The 22,196-nt window shown below is 36.7% G+C and overlaps 1 long non-coding RNA gene across 1 annotated transcript; it reads right to left on the bottom strand.

The window, feature by feature from the left end:
* Positions 1-20,068: 20,068 nt before the first annotated feature.
* LOC145156924 (uncharacterized) lies at positions 20,069-20,731 on the bottom strand. The gene is made up of 2 exons (XR_013736978.1): positions 20,393-20,731; positions 20,069-20,212 (listed from the first exon to the last, which is right to left on the bottom strand). It is a non-coding gene; the product is annotated as an uncharacterized LOC145156924 (long non-coding RNA).
* Between the last annotated feature and the right edge of the window lie 1,465 nt (positions 20,732-22,196).

Below are 22,196 nucleotides of genomic sequence, written 5' to 3'. Positions count from 1 at the left end.
AAGGAACTACTGTGGTTATCATTTTATTATAAGAAATAAGGGTTTTCTTAAAGGATCTTCTCATTCAAATACAAAGGAACTATTACAGTTAACTCCGTGAGTACCGAGTGAATACTCAGGGGTTATATAGAACGATGATCTAACAACCAATGGGATGTATGTCTTCCGCCTCATTTCCTGTTCCTTGTTTGGTTGTGGGCTTAGGGCAGATACACACAACCGATTGTTTGTTTACTCTGGGTTGTATATAAGTTGTATCCATTTAATACGCATAGAAAGGACTGTTGAGTCATTTTTACTTATCTTTCATTAAAGCAGGAAATATAGGATTTTCTGGAGGAACAGGCAAACTCTTTTAAACAGAACTTACAACGTACTACATTTTACAACAACTTTCTACAACTGACTTACATCACTAAAATCTTATGAACTCACCAGCTTAATTGCTGATCAACTCTTTCAAATAACTTGTATTTTCAGGAGACTATTAGACAGGTGCTCGTGCTGGGAATTCAGAAGATGGAGGGTTATAGCTTCAAGTCTTGTTTTGTTATTTGTTTATGAATTCTATGTTATGTGAACACACACATTGTAAACACTTTCTTTCTAAATGAAATGGTTGTTCATTACTTGCTTACTGTATACATATCTTGTGATACTAAACATGACGTCCTCCACCCCAGAACGATTCCGCCGTTCCGGTTTTGGGGTGTGACATCGGGAGTGACAACTTTTTTTTGTCTTTGATGTATCCCGACTAAGAGGATAATGCCTTTTGTATTTGTGAATGATTCTCACGATGATCTGACGGTTGGGGGGTTTGCAGAAGAGGAGTGTGGTAGTCAGTTTGTTGTAGATAGGGAGTTGGTGATATGAATGGACTGTTAGAAACATTGTTGTGCATCTGCATGTGATTCTTAATATTAGATGCGGTTGTGATTGGGGACGTTCCTGAGGTCTCCATCTGAGATATGGTATCTCTTTGGGTTTTCTTGGTCTTTATCTGGAAGATCATCTTATGTTATCAAAGATGCTATGTGCCTGGTTGAGCCGGTCTGAGGTATGGTTTGTTTACAACGCCAGCTGGGGGTAGTTCGAACCCTAAGTGGGGGGAGAAATAGGCATTCTGCTTGGAGGAACATCGGTATGTTCTGTTAAGGTATCGAAAGAATGGTTCGTAGGGATCTGCGGTTCGGGTATGCGAGACTGTGGTTCAGGATTTGGTCAAAACAGGGGTGCAGAGCAAGTTGTCATCAGATGTATGTGTTCAGTAATACAAGAGTCATCTTGGCGGAAAGAAGATGTTGGACAAGGAACTTGATGTAGCAAGTGGCCCCTTTCGGAAACATCGAGGAATCGGGCAAGAGGCGTTTTGGTTGCTCAGTTTGGGTATCGATTATTGATGGATTTTGTCAGCTTGTAGTACAAATTGATATCTATAGCCTAGGATGGACAGTTGCGGATCAGTCAATTAGTTTCAGAGTTGGTATGCTTAGTCCCCCATGGGCTTTATAAAGTCGTGTATTGGATCAATTGATAAGTTGTCAATGCACTCTTGATCGTTGGACTTTTCGTTCTTCGTTAATAACAAAGGTTCTTTCTAAGTTGGGATGTTGGGTCAATGTTTTTACTTTTTTTCTGGTACGAATTTGGATCTGGGCAGAATCTAATTTTGGCACATCGCGTCGGTAGGGTTGGTAGCTAGACCGACCGATCAGGGTTTTGGCAGCATTTATGATGGCTTTAGAGGTTTTTTCGAGCTATTTGTGTATTGGCGGGATCTGTTCGGTTTCAATCAAGGTATGATATCTTAGTCTTCGGCCATTCATGAGGATGTTTCTGTTAGCGGTTGAGGTTCGTCATTTTGGTTAGATCTGTTGGTACCACACCTGATGGGTAAGGGTGGTGAGGAAGAAGGAGTGAAGTAGAGCTAGGGTTGGTTATGTGTTTTTCCGTTGGAAATATGTGTAGGTTGAATAAGGTAGCATGAGAACACTTGGCTCGAGTTACTGGCATGGTTTTTATTTTGTTTGTAGCCTTTAAATTGGAACAAGAATGCAACCGTCTATCTCATTGTCTGGATGTGTGCGACCATGTTTTTGCCTAATTTTTTTCTTTGGTAGCCACTTGTACTGTGAAAGGAATTATGTGTGGCAGAACAGTATGGTCAAAGTTTGGCTTGGTTTATGGAATCTCGAGTCATGAGGTTCCTTGTGAACGTCTCGAGTGGTTTGTTAGGTGGAGGTACATCAGAGCTTATGCGGGATTTGGATGTAACATGGGATTCTTGGATGTACCATCATTATGCTCGTGGGAGCAGTGGGCTGATTTATGCTTCAATTGAATATATTTGTCTTATTTAGCTCTGTTCTAATTGATTTCGCGTTATGAATGGATTAATTATCTTTTCTCTCGGTTGCATGCGTGATGGTTTTTGTGAATGTTGTGTGGATTTAGAGCCTCTTGGGTATCTGGTTATCAGTGGTTGGGGTCAAGTAATAGAGTAAAAGTTGGTATGGGTATCAAGGATTGTGCAACTGTCGATTAGTGGATCAGGGGTAAGGATGAGTGTTGTCAGTGGATAACTAAGCAGGGCTGTCAGAGCCGAGTAGAAATGTGGCCTAGTCTGGTATGTGACTAGTTGGTTCTTGTCGCGATGGTGTACTTATGTGCGGGATTAGTATGACGGCGTTTGGATGAGAGGGTTTTGTGCCGATCAAATCTACGAGTTTTTGGTTAGTTTGGTTGATGTGAGGGGTTGCATCATGAAGTGGAAGCGAGAGCTGATTTCGAGGACGAAATATAATTTAAGTGGGGGAGAATTGTAACATCCTCTTTCCTGCGATTTTTGGGTCGTGGGTCGGAAGTCGATTGTGTAAGGCTTTGGGCCTTAAGGAGGCAAAGTTTAGTCCTTGTGGAAGGAGGTAATGTTAGTTAAGAGACTTAATACTTGAATTGTGTTTTTGGGCCAAAGGGTAGAAAAGGGGAAGTCATAGGCCAAGGCCTTGCATGAAATATGGATTTTTGTTTGAGAAGTTTTTAGTCCAAGAGAACTATATAATATTGTGGGGGATCTTCCATACCTTTCTGTGGATATAAAGAATGCCAAAATCGGAGTTGAAACGAAGAAGTTATAGAAATTTAAATCTGGTGTCGGAGGTAGTAGTACGCTGGTGTGACAACCCGAAATTTCTATCTTGTACAGTCATTCAATTCAATCAAATTCAGACTAGTTTCTGCTATCTTTTAGCACTGTTAAGGGTCTGTTTGAGAGTTTCTGAGCCTAGTGTAATGTAAGAATGGATGTTAGGATGAGTTAGCTTGAGATCGGGAGGATTAATTCGAACCAGAAAACCACTCACAAGGTGTTCACGGCCGCAAACTAGGTTCACGGCTGTGAACCACCTCCTATATATATTAGAGTGACCTCATTTTCTTCTCATTTCTCCTCCTCCCAACCATGAACACATCCATTCTCTCTCAAAAAGCTTCAACCGTGAACACTCTAAAGCCTAAAAAACGTAATTCTTTCATCCTTAATATTGTCATACTTGAAGGACTACTAGATCCTATCCTTGATTTGTCAAGTTTCATCATCATCTTCATGAGCTTGAAGGGATCACGACCGTGAACCCTTCATAGATTCATAAGGGTCGTGAACACCTCATGAGGCCGTGAACTCCTTAAGGCCGCAAACCCATCCATGGGTGGCCGTAAACCCCTTCCAAGCTTCCATTTGTGAGCCTAACACTTCATTTTGGGTGTTTCCTACAATCTTAGGTGGTTTCATATACTAGTTAAGAGTTGTAACCACTAATTGAATACACATATATGTGAATATATGCCTTATAGGATCCAACTGTGCTTCGGAACTTCAATTGTGAACTCAAGCATCCTATATCTATCTTACCTTCCAGATCACAAACAATCAGGTGAGTTCATACCCCTTTAATCTACCTTTTAAATATTTTTAAATGCTTTTAAGGGGGGGGGGGGGAATACAAGTTGAACAAAATCTAAATTGTGTTAATAATTATATGTGATATCAATCACACAAAGGATTTCCTTATGCTTATAAGGATTACCAAATACTTCTAAAATGACTTAAAGTCATGCTAAATCTTTAAAGTCATGTAAACTCTTTTTGAAATATTGTTAAAACTCTTTTAATACTGTTAAACTCTTTGAAAAAGGTCTTATAAACTATTTCATATTATAATTGTCAAAATCATGTTCATATATGTATAAGTATATAAATAAGACTTAAAAGGCTTAGGACTAATGAGTTGCCTTATCTCCTTTTCCTTGTTTGGATGTGGTTTAATGTGAGGTTATTTGTCCGAAGGTCATTTCCTTCATAATTATATATATTATACATATGGGAATATAAAAGGTTACTTCAGTCGGTATCATTACCTTTGTATCATGTTGAGCAAAGGGATACTTTCAGGATAGATCATGCTAATCGGATAGAATGTATAAATTATAATAGGTATAATTTATGAAACAAACGAGAAATCTATTTTCCTAGATAAGTATACGAGGTCTAAACTAATTTATCAAGAAAAGGATATAATGTGATCTTTAATTAAAGTAAAATGTGATGGCACGTATTCAGGACATAGCAATACTTGCTATGTTACATTCTTGTAACCAGAGTCTCCTGGAAGGAGAGTGGGCATTGTGTGTATAGATCTATACGGGACTGATAATCCCACATCCCGACTGCTAGCTACAGTCAGGCAGACCAGCCATGGGGTGACAAATGTCACATATTCAGTTTCGACACCAGTAGGTCGTCGTGTTCATTCTAGTCCAGCATGGTTACAACTTTATCACATTTTAAACCCTAATTAACCAGGTTAATATTAGGGTAGTTATTCACTAGTAGTTTATTCTTTTTAAGAAATGCTACTGTAGTATTCACTTTCCATAATCAAAATGGAACGGTTTTATGGGGATTTAAAACTACTTGTCAGAACGGTTTTATGGGATTAAAATTACTTATCAGAATGGTTTTATGGGGATTTAAAACTTCTTATCAGAACGGTTTTATGGGATTAAAACTACTTATCAGAACGGTTTTATGGGGATTTAAATCCGCTTTTCACCAACAAGAAGAAAGACATCCTTCTTATAATTTTATGGATAGTTAAAATTATGTTAAACTTTATTATAAGTACAATATCATTTAAATAGAACAGTTTTATGGGATTAAAACTACTTATCAGTTGTAAAGCAGAAAATATAAATTTTCTGGAGCGTCATCATTCGTTCTCTTAAAACTAGTATAACATGAAGGACCTTAAATGGTTAATTTTATAATTCCTTAGTTTATGCACCAGAGTTATACATAATTAATATCCGACTGACAGTGGAATGTGTGACTTCCGCCTTATTTCCTGTTCCTTGTTTGGTTGTGGGCTTAGGGCAGATTCACACATTTAACCGTCAGTTCGATATTAGGTTTTATATAACTAGTATAAACTAAGTAATTGCAGAAAGAACTATTGTGGTCATCATATTATTACATCAGAAAATATAGGATTTTCTGGAGGAACCGGTGAACTTTTCCAAGAACTTAGAGTGTACTTCATATAACTAAAATACTTATGAACTCACCAGATTAAATGTTGATATACTCTTTCAAAATAACTTGTATTCTCAGGAATCCAGTAGACAGGTACACTCCCGGAGCTTTTGAGAAGACAGTCTAGTACCGTGCTGCGTCTTTTGTCTTTTACCATATCTACTTTAATGTTTGAATATGTAATGTTTAAATACTTATGTAAAACTTATACTTATTAATGCAATGGTTGGTTGTACTTTGATTACGATAATGCATGTGTTGTGATACTTACATGACGTCCTCCGCCCCCGAACGTTTCCGCCGTTCTGGTTTGGGGTGTGACAGTTGGGCATACTCAATGTACGTTGGGTGTACTAGCTGATCAAGACGTGTATTCAAGAGCATATGTTGGGCGTACCATTTGGTATGTTGGGCATACACGATCAGATGCCAATCTCTAATTTGAGGGTTTTGAGACCAATTTAAGCTCTTTAACTCCCCTAAACCCTTTCCATTCTCATCCTCCACCCCTTTAACGTCCTCCCTTGAAACCCTAACCCTAGTTTGAGCCTTGTAAGAAAAAAGAAGGTATTTTTAAGTGCTTTGGAGTGTTCTTGGTGCATCTTGGAGAAGAAGGAGCTCACTGGAGAAGTGTTGGTTGCATTGGAGCTTGTAGATCCAAACCTTATTCACCATTATGTTTCTTCTAGAGGTATAAAGTTTGAATCTTGATGATGCATTTGTCAGATCTAGCTAGTTTTGGGTGTTATGAGCTTTTGGTCACTTTAAGTGTATACAGTTTAGATCTTGAAAGTTTGTGACCATGTTATGGATAAAGTTGGAAACTTTATCTATCTAAACATCATATTGATTCAGATTTGAAGGTTGGAGACTTGGACTTAATGGATTAAGTTGGAAAAGATGTACTTTTGGTCCCTTTGAGGCTAAAAGACTAGATATTGCTTGTTGGGATCATTCTAATGGATAAAGTTGGAAACTTTATCCATTATAAAGCTATTATAAACCATAAAAATGTGATATTGGTCCTTTTATCTCTTCCATGCAAGAGTTACGATGTCTTAATGGATTAATAAGTTAGGGTTTAGGCTTTTGGACCTTTTCTAGCCATGTAAAGTCATAAAGGTGGAAACTTTATGACTTAAGTCGATGTTTTGAGTCTAGATATGAGCTCTAGACAAAAGGTCTTAAGTGATAAAGTACTTAATGGAGAAATAAGATCAGGTCTCGTACGCTGGGCATACGCAGCTGCCATGGATTTTTACTTTGTTGATTTCATTGACCGTTGAGTTTTGACCAAGTTTGACTTTAGGTCAAACTTGAGGGTTTTGGACTGTTAGTTAAGGTTTTACTTGGTTTTGGTGATTAGCAGATTCGCAGAAGAATGCAGTGTAGAAAGGGAACGCGTCTCAATTTTTTGGGATTCTTCATTTCAGGTGAGTTTTGCCTCATTGTACCCGTGGGTCGAAGGCACCAATGCTGGCTGACTAGTTTTGGTTATCTTTTAGTATAGGGATTCCATAGGGACTGTATATAGTCATGTAGGATACACTGGGGACTCTTGATATAGGCTTTCTTACTTGTTCCTTGTTTGGTTGTGACTCTAGAGTAGGAGCACCTGTCTGGGTGTCTATCTCACCTCAGAGTATATACAGTTATGCATTCCTTGGATTGTTGGTATTTAGTATGTGTTGTGTTGCAGTGATCTGTTAGATCTGTATCCTGGTATTTAGGATGTTCCTACGCGGTAGTGATCTGTAGATCTTCCTGTCTGTCTGCTGACTGGTTATATGTTTATCTGATGCATATGTGGACATAGTGTGGTTGGGTTGAGATTGTACTGCTTTGTGCTTCAGTCAACAAACCTGGGGAAATCCAACTGGAAGGTTGTAAGCTAAAGTAATCCAACTGGGAGGCTGTGGACCCAGTATGCGATATGTATGGCAATCCAACCAGGAGGTTGTGGGCCAGGGTAATCCAACCGGAAGGTTGTGGACCCGGTATGCGATATGTAGGGCAATCCAACCGGGAGGTTGTTGTAACACTCATAAAAATACATGAAAATTTGAACTTTTCCAATCAACCAAACATCATAATTGTTTACATTGTAGTTTTCAGAACGAGTTTAAACATCAGAGTGGTTCCAAAATCATGAAACAACACATGAGGATGTGCACGATCACGCCTTCGCCTTCCCGCGATCCTCTGAGGTACCTGAAACATAATCCAAAACTATAAGCCCAAAGCTTAGTGAGTTCCCCCAAAATACCAATACATAGCAAACAATACAAATATAATAACATCATGAAGTGGGTCCACAACTAACATAATGGATTACCCCTGAGCCCACAGCACAAGTTTGGCTTGCCCTCGGCCAACAACTTATGCCTGGCTTGCTCCTCGGCCTGATCAGTCCTCGGACTGAATACCGCTAAGCCCTCAGTACGAGTCTGGTATGCTCTACCCGGCCCTCAGATCGTATCTGTAATGCTTATGAGCCCTCAGTATGAGTCTGGTATGCCCTCCCTGTCCCTCAACTCATATCTGGTATGCTCCAGGGTTTGTTGGCTACATCACGGAGCAGTTCAGCCTCAACCCAACCCCCACAATATGTCGACATATAACATATAACATCATATACAGAAAAACAGGGAGTATCACAGGTAGTTCTACAGATCTACCAACTAGCATATCAAAAATAGCATGCATATCTACTCCATACTCAGCATATCAACGATATCAGGTTATTAAACGAATAGGCTGGCCTTGGTGCCTTCGACCCGAAAGTACAATGAGGAAAACTCACCTCACAAGTAGTGCAGAACTGATAAGGTCTGACTCCGAATCTCAGCTCTAGACTCGAATGCCTACAACCACCATGTGACCAATCCCATCAAAATTCCGAAATACCCAAATTGCCCTCAAAAGTCAAACTTGGTCAACCATGGTCAAAGTCAGAGTCAATGGTCAAAGTCAACCGTCCATGTTGACCCAACTTGTCGAGTGCACCCATGAACTCGTCGAGTTTCTATAGTACTCAGAAGGTTGGGAAAATTCTAGCCAACTCGCCGAGTTGGCTGAAAACTTGCCGAGTTTTCCCCAGCTTAACACATTCAGTTGATTCTTCGATTCCAGGGACTCTAAGGCTCAGATATAAAATCAAATGTTGTCTAAAAGGATAAAGTTTCCAACTTTATCATTTGGGGCTACTCCAAGTGCTCGAAAACCCCTCCATGAGGCTTGAAAACTCAAGGGCTAGACCAATAAGCAGAAAATCCTTGAGATCTAGAACCCAACCTTTTCTAGAAGAGATTCTAGCCTCAAAACGTCCCAAAGGTTGGTGCTTTATAGAAATGCATGTCCAATGCATGTCTTGAACCCAAAATGGGTCAAAAAGGGGAAATATTACCTAAACTCCATGCATGGCATCAAGACTTGGCTAAAGACCAGATCCAAACCATTATAAGGTCACATTGACCTGGAGATTCATAAAGTTGCAAACTTTATGAAGTCCATTCATTGCAATATCCAAGAATGAGGAGAAAAAGGGACAAAACTCAAGATCTAGCTACATAGATAGATAAAAATTGGATCTTGGACACTTACAAAGGTCCAGAAGGGATTCAAACTGAAGATGAGAGCTTTGCTTGCTAGATCCTTGCCTCCTTCTTCCAACGTCTTCTTCTTTTGCTCCAAAAGTACCACACTAACTCACAAAATGAGAGGGAAATGGTGATTAGGGTTCACAAGGACCGATATGGGGGTTCGGAGGCTGATAAAAGATCAGCCTCAAGGACTTAAGGAGGTTATATAGGGTGCAAAACCCTAAAATTTAGGGTTTCCCACCCATCCATCAACACGTCGAGTTCTCCTCACCAACTCGACGAGTTGATCCATAAAATGCGCGGCCCAAAAGCCCTCCAACACGCCGAGTTGAGACTATCAACTCGTCGAGTTCCAAAGAAAAACTTGCTTTAAAGAATAAATCTCATACCTGAAATCGGGATGTTACAGTTGTGGACCCAACATGCATGATTGTATATGTTATCTGTTTGTGTGGTAGTACTTGGAGGAAACTCACTAAGCTTCGTGCTTACAATTTCATTTTTATGTTTCAGGTAATTCAGATGATCGGGACAAGGCGAATGCGTAATCGTGCACATCCTCTTGGTTTGAATGATACTGATTTGGGGACACTTTGATATATGATTTCTATTTTTGAGAACAATGTTTTGTACTTTTACTTCTTCTTTAAAATATTTCGGACCCTGGACCCGGCTCCGATATATATATATATATATATATATATATATATATATATATATATATATATATATATATATATATATATATATATATATTAGGGATCCTTGGTCACCGTTGGACGTGGGATGATGATTCATTTATATACCCGGTGGAGATGGGGATGAGAATGAGGATGAGGATGAGGAATTGAATAAGTATTCGGGGATGAGGATGAAGATTTGGATCCCCAGTATTTGCTTCCCCGGTTGCCATCTCTATTAATAAATAGATATTTAATACTCCGTATTTTCTTACAGAAAGTCATGACCTAAAACCAAATCCTTTCAAGAGTTTGTTAATTTCCGTTTAATATTAAACGTTTGATAAATCAAAATGTTTGACAAATATTCATGCAAACTAAATTATTATAAACGTGTAGTGCGTTGTGCAGTAAGAAGGAAAGCTATCATTTGACATTTTCATATCTCCTCACTTCTAGATATCGGATTAGAGTTATGAACCTCACCAGTATTTTTCTTTGTGTTTAATACAATTTAAAAAAATAAAAAGAATTAAATTGATAAGTTTATATTTTTATATATATGAAACTGTTACTATTATTTATATATCTAAAATGCTTTTAGCAAAAAATAAAATAAATATAAGTTTAAAGTTGTAATAAAAACTACTTGATTAATGAAAAACACATTCTAATTAGTTGAAGTTTATTACAAAATCATCATTTTTGTAATTAAATCTAAAAGCAATTATGTTTCAATTTTAGGCTTAGTACCATTTTGTTTCATAAACGCGTTTATTACATGAATAAAACAATTATAAACATAGACTTGCTGGCAACACCAACTCCTCTTTGACTTTCATAGTTTGACATTTTTGACTTATTAGTACTTTGAGGGCAAAGAAGTGAAGAACACCGAGTGGGAACCCATCAATTTTCATTTTGGGAAAAAAAATGTGATTCCATGATTGAATAGTCGGATTTGAGTTTCTAGATGTGTACTTTTTAGATTACATATAAAGTCATGAAATTTATTTTTTTAAAGTTACATGATTTATAGGTGAATTGGTTTTTCTCATTGTTATGGTGTGCAGAGAACTTTTTATAATCATGGATTTGCATTCATCGTCATTAATCCGATGAAGTTCTAGCCGCCAATAACGAAGGCTACAATTCTTTTGTCGATCATCATGATCATGTCTTACTTGAATCTCGTGACTAAAGTTGGCACTATTCCGAACAAGGTTCTCATAACCCACTCTCTTAAGCAAATTTATTTTATTCGGACTCAATCTTTTATGCCCTACTTGGGCCCGAACTTAGATTCACTCTTCTAAACATCACCGTACAAGAGGTAATGACAACGCAAAGGAATTTTATAGTGTTAGCTACACTATCTAGCAGTGCCTTAGTAACTTTGCGATTCTTCTTGATCCAAGTGTGAGTCCTGTGCTTCTGGTAGTATAGGCCTCTACTACCTTTCACACCTACTCATACTTGTCCCAGAAATTGTCCCGAAGTTTCCAAGTCACTTTCCAACACTACACATGATGACCACTAAAGATATATGCATGTGTCCTAACGAGCACATACAAAAGAACTTGTTAGAATCCAGTAGAATTTTGTGTCTTTATCGATGTCCTGCCGCATGAATATACGCCCTATCAAGCAAATATTAAATTTCCTAGCGTCTCTTTCTAGAATTACTTCCATCCTACCATACTATTTCCCGTGGAAGAACTTCTACTAATACTAACTAATTATTTGATAAATACGATTGCATGCCTTTAAAATCAAATAGTCTGTCGACTGAATGATCAGGCACTACAACGGTTGGACTCAAACAAGAGCTGCGCAATAGCGCCAAATCAGGCAATCTAATACTATTTAATTCTGGGAGCATGCAACTTATCGTATATGTCACATAACTAATTAATATTAATATAGTTTCTATGTAGCAATTAACAAGCAAATCCTTAGGCTATAAGGCATCTTAAGTATCAGGCAATTCTAACTAGCAATTCTTGAAAAGATCCCTAGCCTACATACTAGCATGCATTTCTACCATCTCATATATCAACAGACATAACAAATATGACTATTTTGGGAATCACTTTCCTTTCTGAGCTCCGGTTAACTGTACGTGAAAGAACCCCTTTCTAAACTTTCATATTTCTGAAAGACCCAAACTTTCATACTTGACAATATAATTATTCCAAAACATGCTACATGCATATTTATAAAACAATATATTACATTGATAAAGTGATTACAAAAGATTGGATACAAACCGACTATGTTTTAATATTTTACATAACTACCCAGGATATTGTAATTTTATACAATCATAAACCGAAATACAAAAGTAATATTACAACTATTCTAAAACTTCCAACAGTATATGACTATACTGGTTACTTATCTCCTGCAAATTTGTTAAACATTGAGAGGGTAAGCGGTGACAATTAGTGAGTTCAATAATAGATACAATATAACGTTATGCCATATATATACTTCAATATGGCAGAAGCAAAGAGGAACAAGGAACAACAAATGCATATGTGAATCATGTGACAAACTTTCCATATTAATCATTGATTTGATTCAAAAATATACAATCAATGAGACATAACAATTTCCGTACTTGATATACATCAATAAAGCTTTGGCCCAAATGGCACAGAAGACATACACTTTCTGATTAAACATTTTGGTAGATTTCAGGCTTTCAGCCCTGTCTAACCTTCTGCCAATGCCATAGAATAGAAGTCATTCTCTTACGGAGACATACTCTACATGGCCAGAGGCTACATACCAGTACCAATGTGAATCTAAGTCCTTTCACTGATCACATGGTCAAAGGTATAACTTTGCTATTAAAAATAGCGAATAAAATAACACGGGAAGATAAACCGGAATAATAACACTGAAAGGCACATAGCACATATAACACATAACATACAATTGTTCCTATATATTAAACTCACCTTAAAATAACCGGGGGTTAAAATAGTAATTTGGGCAGCACTTCGGCTCTAAATATGACTTTATTCGTTGAAAACCGGGAGATTTATTGAAAAACCGGGCTCTGCGAAGGTAGAGCTTCAAAACCGGAAAGATAAATTTTTCGGGCTTCTCGGGAATTTCGGGGCGTGTTTCGGGTGCTAAAAATGATATCGGGGCTTCGGGGGATATCAAAATAATGAAAATATAGAAAAGGGGGGTGAAAATGGTTATTTTCCCATTTCTCTCGGGAGGGTTCGCAACCCTCTTATTTATAGGGTGAAAATTGCGAGGGTCGGATCCGAGGCTAGAGGAGTCAGTAGCTGCGAAGGCCACGCGGCAACAGGAGCTCGGTTCGGAGGCCAGACGTCGCGCATGCGAGGAGGCCAGGTGCGAGGCTCGGAAGTGTGACACGGGGCGCGCATGCGAGGTACCAGCTCATCAGACGTGTCATCGACTTCAGACAGTTGGAAGCTTCTAAGTGGACCGAACTTCGGTCCAATGGGGAAGGAGGATGACGACTTCGGACCAATCAGCGGGTGCCACGCGAGGCTGCGGTCCAATCAGAAGACGCCACGTGGAGGCTGCATGCGAAGGATGACGTGGCTGACACTATTCATGCGAAATTTCTCGAAACTTGTGCCCAATCTTGTAAAATCCATAACTTTCTCATACGGGCTCCGTTTTTGACGTTTTTCATATGCACGCATAGGGAAAGTTACGCTCTACAACTTTCGTTTAGACTTCGTCAGAAAATTTTGAATTTATTTTAATATTATTATTTTTAACAGACCGGGACTGGTAAATCCGTTAAAAATTCATAACTTCTTCATCCGACGTCCGTTTTCATTTGACTTTTTACCGTTGTACTACTAATGACGAGACCTTCGAATCTCGTTTAGGTTGTGTCGGCTAAAAATCACTTGATCTGAAATTCGAGTTTTTAGCTGTCTACTGCTAAGTTGAAATTTAGAAAAATCATAACTTCTTCATACGAAGTCAGATTTTGGCGTTCTTTTTATCAAAATTCTCGGTTTAACGAATACTACGACTTTCATTTATATAACTAAGGCTAAAAAGTAGTTTATCAAAAACTCACTTTTTACGTCATTCGGCGCCGTGCCGGTTTTGTCGCGGATCTTCGATTGGTCATAACTTCTTTGTTATAACTCGGATTTCAATGAGGTTTTCACCTAAATGTTTCTAACGAGATTATCTACAACTTTCAATAATAAAATTTTACTTATTTCAAATTTTATATTTTCGCTAAATTTCACTATTTGACTTTTAATTGGAATCTCATAAGACTTCCAATATTTTATGAGTGATTCTAAACATAGTTTTACTTTATTTCTAGTAAAAACTATCTGTTAGAACTCAACACTCAATTTCACATAATATTTCATATTTTTTTTTAACTTTTCAAATTACATAACACGATTTCAAAACGTGTATGTTACAAATACTTCCTCCTTTTGAGGATTTCGTCCTTGAAATCACAACGATTTAGACAAATGAGGATATTTCGCTCTTATCTCATTCTTATTTTTCCCTAAGTATAATTTGAATCTTATCAGTGGTGTCTTGAATCATTTCAAGACCACCAAGGATTTTCTGTCCTACATTATGCCAACATAATGATGTTCACAATTACTACCGAACTCTAAGACACATGCACGAAGCGTATCTTCTACTGTTTGGATTGTTCTCTCCGTCTAACCATCTGTCTGGGGATGATAAGCTGTGTTGGGAGCAACTCGAGATCCCAATTCACTTTTCATACTCGCCCAAAAGTGAGAAGTGAAGCGAGTATCACGATCGGAAATAATCTTTGGTGGCACACCATGTCTCGCCACAATTTCGTCTAAGTAAACTTGTGCTTATTTCTCCATTAGAATCGTTGTACGTATGGCGAGAAAATATGCACTCTTAATCAGTCGGTCGATAATTATCCAAATGCTATCATTCACAGTTTTCTTCTCCTCTTTCAAGGTATTAACTGTATAAGCCGGATAAGTAGAATATCCCTTCGATATAAATTTACGAGTTTTTAAGAAAGAAATTTATTATTTTCACCGTAGACATAAATAGAATCCTTCCTTTCGATAGGGATGCATATCATCTCTTCGTAGCACAAGAGTTTCTGCGTAGTTCTTTGACAATCGATTCATGTCGAGAATAATATCAAAGTTGGGAAAGAAGATAGGAATTAGCTTAGCAGGAAGATTATAACTTTCAATTCCTATGATACTATTTATATAGACTTTATCAGCAAGTAATGATATATTTTCCTATGTTATCTATATGAAATGATTGGACAATTGCGTAACAAGCAATTTGAAAAGAATGTGCGAATTTATAAGGCACGAAAGAATTTGAGGCATCACAATCAAATAAGATGTGAGCAGATCTAAAGTTTACGAGAAAATTACTAGTCACAACATTTGAGTCCTAACTTACTTCTTCTGTGGTAATCTAAAATGTACGATATTTAACTTTTGGTTTGCCAAACGATTGTCAAACTCTTCAAACTTCTTAGTTACTAGCGGTGCTCAAACCTGCACCCGCTCATCATTCTCTAATGGGCCTTCGATCCTAATCTTTGAATTAAAACTCAATTCTCATTGCAGACTCCTGCTCCTTCTTGGTTTATAGACTAAACCCAAGATAAGGCCTTTACTTTTGCTATAACAACAACTCGTATGGTCTTATTCTAATGACCTTTGATTTTATAACGCACAAGACACATAACGAACCAAACTCTTGTATTAGAATCAGATCGAATAAATCAAGCTGATGGAATAAAGAAAACAAAAAGAGTTTGATCAACACGTGGATGCTTCGGAACAGAAAGAATAGCACCACGTATCTCTAATTCGTGCTTTCGGACATATACATCAATTTTGTCAAATGACAGAATATTTCGATTGATTACTAAATCACGGATTTCATACTGTAATCCTTCCATGAATAACTAAATTCTTCATCGCCTTCATAACAGGTAACATCTCTAGTTAATGGTTGCTCAATTCTTTAATGAAGATCGTTATATTTCTATCGACCATCTCGACCATCTCCTTCTTGACTGAAGTTTCGTCATTACTCAATATATGGCTTTCTAAACCAATCAACTTTATCTTTGTAGATTTATATTAATCGGACTCCACTCTTTATGACATTAAGATTTGAACGATAATTATCTTCTTAGTCATTACCGAAACGAAGGTAACGACACACATGAATAAAACGGAATCATTTATTAGCTTCTCGGTAACCTTGTGACTTTCCCTAATCCAAGCGTGAGTCCTGTGCTTCCGATAGTATAGGCCTCTACTATCATTCACACCTACTCATACTCGTCCCAAGTATTGTCTCGCAGTTTTCCAAGTCACCATTCAAAAGTTTTCACAAAGCAACTTTTCACACCTGAGTGTGTTCAAACAAATACATACAACAATTTCTCCTAGACTCAACTAGGGCTTTCGCGTTTCTATCAAACATATATTGGATTACTTAAATTTACCTTCTAGAATTCTTTTTATTTATAAGCTCGATCTAGCATATTCTAATACTCTTTCATAGGTCGATAGAAATTTTACTTACAATTCTTCATATAAATTCTTTCTCGGGTAGTGTCTACTCTGCAAGACACACTATACCAAAATTTACTCTAGCAGTGTAGAGACAAACGGTTTTCAACTACTTACATCATCTTCTAACTTATGTAATTCACCATGCACATTTGTTCGTTTCATTATCCTTCCATGACATCGTTATTCCTGTATATAAGTAAGTCTAAGTCTACTTCATAGGAGTCTATCCTAAGAAGTCCACATTATAGTTGTATCTCAGCAAGCTCTACTAGCTTCAACTTGGTTCTCTATCATTCCTGACTACAACATCTCTTCTCATACGATACTATGGTTGTATTGCTTCTTCAAGTAAGCATTATATCTTACTTAAACAAGTAAGTTACTTAACCTTTTATTACTAAATGACTTAATTTACCATTCTAATCATGTATGTTAAGGTCGGCTTAACACACAATGGAACTTTCATAAGAATGTGATAGAAGTGAATCATCACTCAGTATTATTAAATACTAAGTCTGAGCATCCTGTATAATGTTACTACTTGAACTGCATACTACATCACAAGGCCTTGGCCTATTGAGGCTGAAAACTTCATTAGCCTTTCCTTTGATCTTCATTTAATTCTTCTAAATCTTGTACTACATTAATTTCAATACTGTTGAAGTATTTATCACCATCTTCGGTTCTTCCGACTCTATAAACAATCACTGCTTCAATCTGGACAGCGATGGAACAACTTCATGGATTTGTACCAACATATTTATCTCACCCAAACGTGTTTCAAACGCACATCTTTCTTCCAAAGATGTTATTACATATCAAACATACTTTAAATGTATAATACCACTCTATTGGTATTAATACATTATTTACGATAACATTTTATATTTATGATTTTACGATATCCCAATATCGTTTATTTATAAACTTATCGATGTCAACTATAATAAGTCTCTTTATCACTTCGAAAAGTTTCATGTAAATTCTATTACGAAAATTCTTAGAATTCTGAACATAAAATTTTCTAAACCAAGGTCGGCAACAAACCTTAAACTTTCTCAAATAATAGCAATATAGGTATGAAACCTAAAGCATGCTATATTTACTTATCATTTAGCACTTAATAGAATATAAGGCATATCTCCTCTTAATATTCTAGTGCTTGTCCCCATTAGGTATTCAACCTAAAGTATAGTATATACATATCGTATCATCTTTACTTAACAATTCATGTTTAAGTCTAGAAATTCTCAAAATTCCTAGTTCACTTAAACTAATTCTCTAAAATTTTTAAAGTAACTTAATATCTTAGAATACTAGGGTTTATCACTACCCAATACCCCACTTAAGTATTTCCTATGGTTTGTATCCATATATTTACAATGATACAGTTTATATATTGAACTTCCAATAGTTTAAGTCTAAATACCAATCTGTGATATTTAGTTCACTTAAACCACTGCTCTGATACCATGATTGAAAGAACCCTTTTCTAAACTTTCATATTTCTGAAAGACCCAAACTTTCATACTTGACAATATAGTTATTCCAAAACATGCTACATGCATATTTATAAAACAATATCTTACATTGATAAAGTGATTACAAAAGATTGGATACAAACCGACTATGTTTTAATATTTTACATAACTACCCAGGATATTGTAATTTTATACAATCATAAACCGAAATACAAAAGTAATATTACAACTATTCTAAAACTTCCAACAGTATATAACTATACTGGTTACTTATCTCCTGCAAATTTGTTAAACATTGAGAGGGTAAGCGATGACGATTAGTGTGTTCAATAATAGATACAATATAACGTTATGCCATATATATACTTCAATATGGCAGAAGCAAAGAGGAACAAGGAACAACAAATGCATATGTGAATCATGTGACAAACTTTCCATATTAATCATTGATTTGATTCAAAAATATACAATCAATGAGACATAACAATTTCCGTACTTGATATACATCAATAAAGCTTTGGCCCAAATGGCACAGAAGACATACACTTTCTGATTAAACATTTTGGTAGATTTCAGGCTTTCAGCCCTATCTAACCTTCTGCCAATGCCATAGAATAGAAGTCATTCTCTTACGGAGACATGATCTACATGGCCAGAGGCTACATACCAGTACCAATGTGAATCTAAGTCCTTTCACTGATCACATGGTCAAATGTATAACTTCGCTATTAAAAATAGCGAATAAAATAACACGGGAAGATAAACCGGAATAATAACACTGAAAGGCACATAGCACATATAACACATAACATACAATTGTTCCTATATATTAAACTCACCTTAAAATAACCGGGGGTTAAAATAGTAATTTGGGCAGCACTTCGGCTCTAAATATGACTTTATTCGTTGAAAACCGGGAGATTTATTGAAAAACCGGGCTCTGCGAAGGTAGAGCTTCAAAACCGGAAAGATAAATTTTTCGGGCTTCTCAGGAATTTCGGGGCGTGTTTCGGGTGCTAAAAATGATATCGGGGTTTCGGGGGATATCAAAATAATGAAAATATAGAAAAGGGGGGTGAAAATGGTCATTTTCCCATTTCCCTCGGGAGGGTTCGCAACCCTCTTATTTATAGGGTGAAAATTGCGAGGGTCGGATCCGAGGCTAGAGGAGTCAGTAGCTGCGAAGGACACGCGGCAGCAGGAGCTCGGTTCGGAGGCCAGACGTCGCGCATGCGAGGAGGCCAGGTGCGAGGCTCGGAAGTGTGACACGGGGCGCGCATGCGAGGTACCAGCTCATCAGACGCGTCATAGACTTCGGACAGTTGGAAGCTTCTAAGTGGACCGAACTTCGGTCCAATGGGGAAGGAGGATGACGACTTCGGACCAATCAGCGGGTGCCACGCGAGGCTGCGGTCCAATCAGAAGACGCCACGTGGAGGCTGCATGCGAAGGATGACGTGGCTGACACTATTCATGCGAAATTTCTCGAAAATTGTGCCTAATCTTGTAAAATCCATAACTTTCTCATATGGGCTCCGTTTTTGATGTTCTTTATATGCACGCATAGGGAAAGTTACGCTCTACAACTTTCGTTTAGACTTCGTCGGAAAATTTTCACTTTATTTTAATATTATTATTTTTAACAGACCGGGACTGGTAAATCCGTTAAAAATTCATAACTTCTTCATCCGACGTCCGTTTTCGTTTGACTTTTTACCGTTGTACTACTAATGACGAGACCTTCGAATCTCGTTTAGGTTGTGTCGGCTAAAAATCATTCGATCTGAAATTCGAGTTTTATGAGTGATTCTAAACATAGTTTTACTTTATTTCTAGTAAAAACTATCTGTTAGAACTCAACACTCAATTTGACATAATATTTCATAATTTTTTTTAACTTTTCAAATTACATAACACGATTTCAAAACGTGTATGTTACAGTACGCACCATATTTTTTTATTTGAATAAAGTTCTTTTTCTTAAAAAGATTTGTTAAGATATTCAAATCCTCAGTTTGAGTATGGAATCACACGAATGTTCATCCAATTCTCTCAAACCAGGGCTCTGATACCAACTTGTTACATCCCGATTTTCAACAAAAAAAAATTTCAATTTTTTTAAATATATATAAAACACAAATCCAAAAGCTCATCTTTATTAAAAGATCATTGTCATACATTTATTAAATATAAAAGAGAGTTTTAGAGGAAGTCTAAAAACATTATTAATTTCTTCGATGTGAGTACAGTCACGCTGGAGCCTTTCCATGGTTAGAAGAAAAACCTGAAAAATAGTTATTCAACAACTGTAAGCCAAAGCTTAGTGAGTTCCCCATGATACCATATATCGCAATACATATACATGCATACAAATAATGGCTCACGACCTTTCGCCGATCCACCAATTGGCTCACGACCTTTCGCCGATCCACCAATAATATATGTATTTAGACTTACGGCCTACCTTCCATTTCGTCGTCAACACACGAGTCTATAGGCTCCCGACCTGTCGCCGTTCCGCCGTCAACCCCTAACTTAACCGTAATAACTTAAATATAATAACATTTAAACACATAGAGACTACACTTTCGACACTATTCTACTAGTTCAAGTACAGTAACAACAAGCACATAGAGATTATACTTTCGGCTCTACTCAATAACTCAAGTATAATAACATAAAATGCATAAAGACTATACTTTTACTCTACTAGCTATCTATCCTAACATACATGGATATATACTGTAATACATAATATAGTGAGATAACTCACTTGAACAATTTTGATTTATTATTGCTTATACCCGTCGATTACTCGTAGTTTCTCCGAGAAAGAATATATGTGATTAATAATGTTAGCAATGGTGTCTATTTATACTAAAATCGAAGGTAGTATATAATTATATATTGACATTGCCGTATGCTCAAATTAACACGTATCATTATAGAAAAACATGCATATTTACATATGACACCTATTGAACACGTATCACTATTTTTTTAAGAAGACAACAATCATACACGGTTGTACGCCACTAATCCATTCATTTATTCTTATCCAAAGAACTAGCTACCATGCATACGTACGCATAAATCATTTTATGTACACATTTGTTATTTCATAATTAATTAACTTAATTTATGTGTTTAAATATATACATATTAAATGATTTATTTTAACTAACTGTGTACGTACGTTTAGATATTTATCCTACATTAGTTGTTTTTCTTTAATAATCTATATTTTAATCTCAACTATATGTCATTGGTCAAACTTTCAGTAATATTGTATCCTTCAATTAATACGTGCGACATATTTGTAACAATTTGTGTATGAGCTTTCTTATTATTAATGTGATGTAGTAACACCTTAATTAGCCTATATCTTTGTTTTTTGGTAAAATTATATTTTCAAGATTGTCGTATTTTTGTATAATTTTGTCACAATTTGACTTTATTCAAAATATGTATGATTCATTATAATATATAATGGATCACTTTATGAGCTATCAAATTTTAATAATATATAGCTAACGTTGTAAAATAAGCATAATCTATTATCAAAACATAATAGATTCTATTTTATGACTTATCTAAATTTTATAACTGACTTCGTAAATATAATAGGTTAATTGTTGAAAATACGGGTGTTACAACTCTCCCCCACTTATAATGATTTCGTCCCCGAAATCCTACTCCTAGCACGCCTTAAGATGGTGTCTTCACACCATCTTACTGGGGTACTCGAGGTCAATGTTGGGACCTAGCCAACATCTCCTCATCAATTATGTTCCTCTATGCTTAGTAAGTCGTAGAACCACGTTTTTTACCTTAAATATATCCTCGGACTATTTGTGAAATCTTCTAGAACCGGGAATTTGTCAGTTTGGACCTCCAGAATTTATACTCTACAACTGACGGTCGCCTTAGACGTAAAATGTCGATTCATGCCATGGCCCTATAAAAGGCTTATGGTATACTAATATGACGTTCTGTCCTACAACATCATTCTATGGTATCATTTTAAAACACACACGGACCTAGATTGCAAGTGGTCTCTCTACCTAGTTCAGGTGTTCCAACATCCTGAATTTTAATCAATTATGCCATAACAAGTTTACTGGTTCGAAAACTCTGGAACCAATACTCTAATATTGGTGACGGTCTCATTATAAGGTTTGCTCATATTTCAATCTACTGGATCATAATGAACACTCGACCACCAATAGCCTTCTCGTGAGGCTCTAACTACTCTACCTACATTGGAA

Source organism: Lactuca virosa, chromosome 2 (genome assembly GCF_052849685.1).
Source record: "Lactuca virosa cultivar CGN04683 chromosome 2, Lactuca_virosa_CGN04683_v6, whole genome shotgun sequence".
Taxonomy (NCBI): Eukaryota; Viridiplantae; Streptophyta; class Magnoliopsida; order Asterales; family Asteraceae; genus Lactuca; species Lactuca virosa.
The sequence above is the reverse complement of the archived record's forward strand: the minus strand, read 5'-3'. Positions and strand labels throughout refer to the sequence as shown.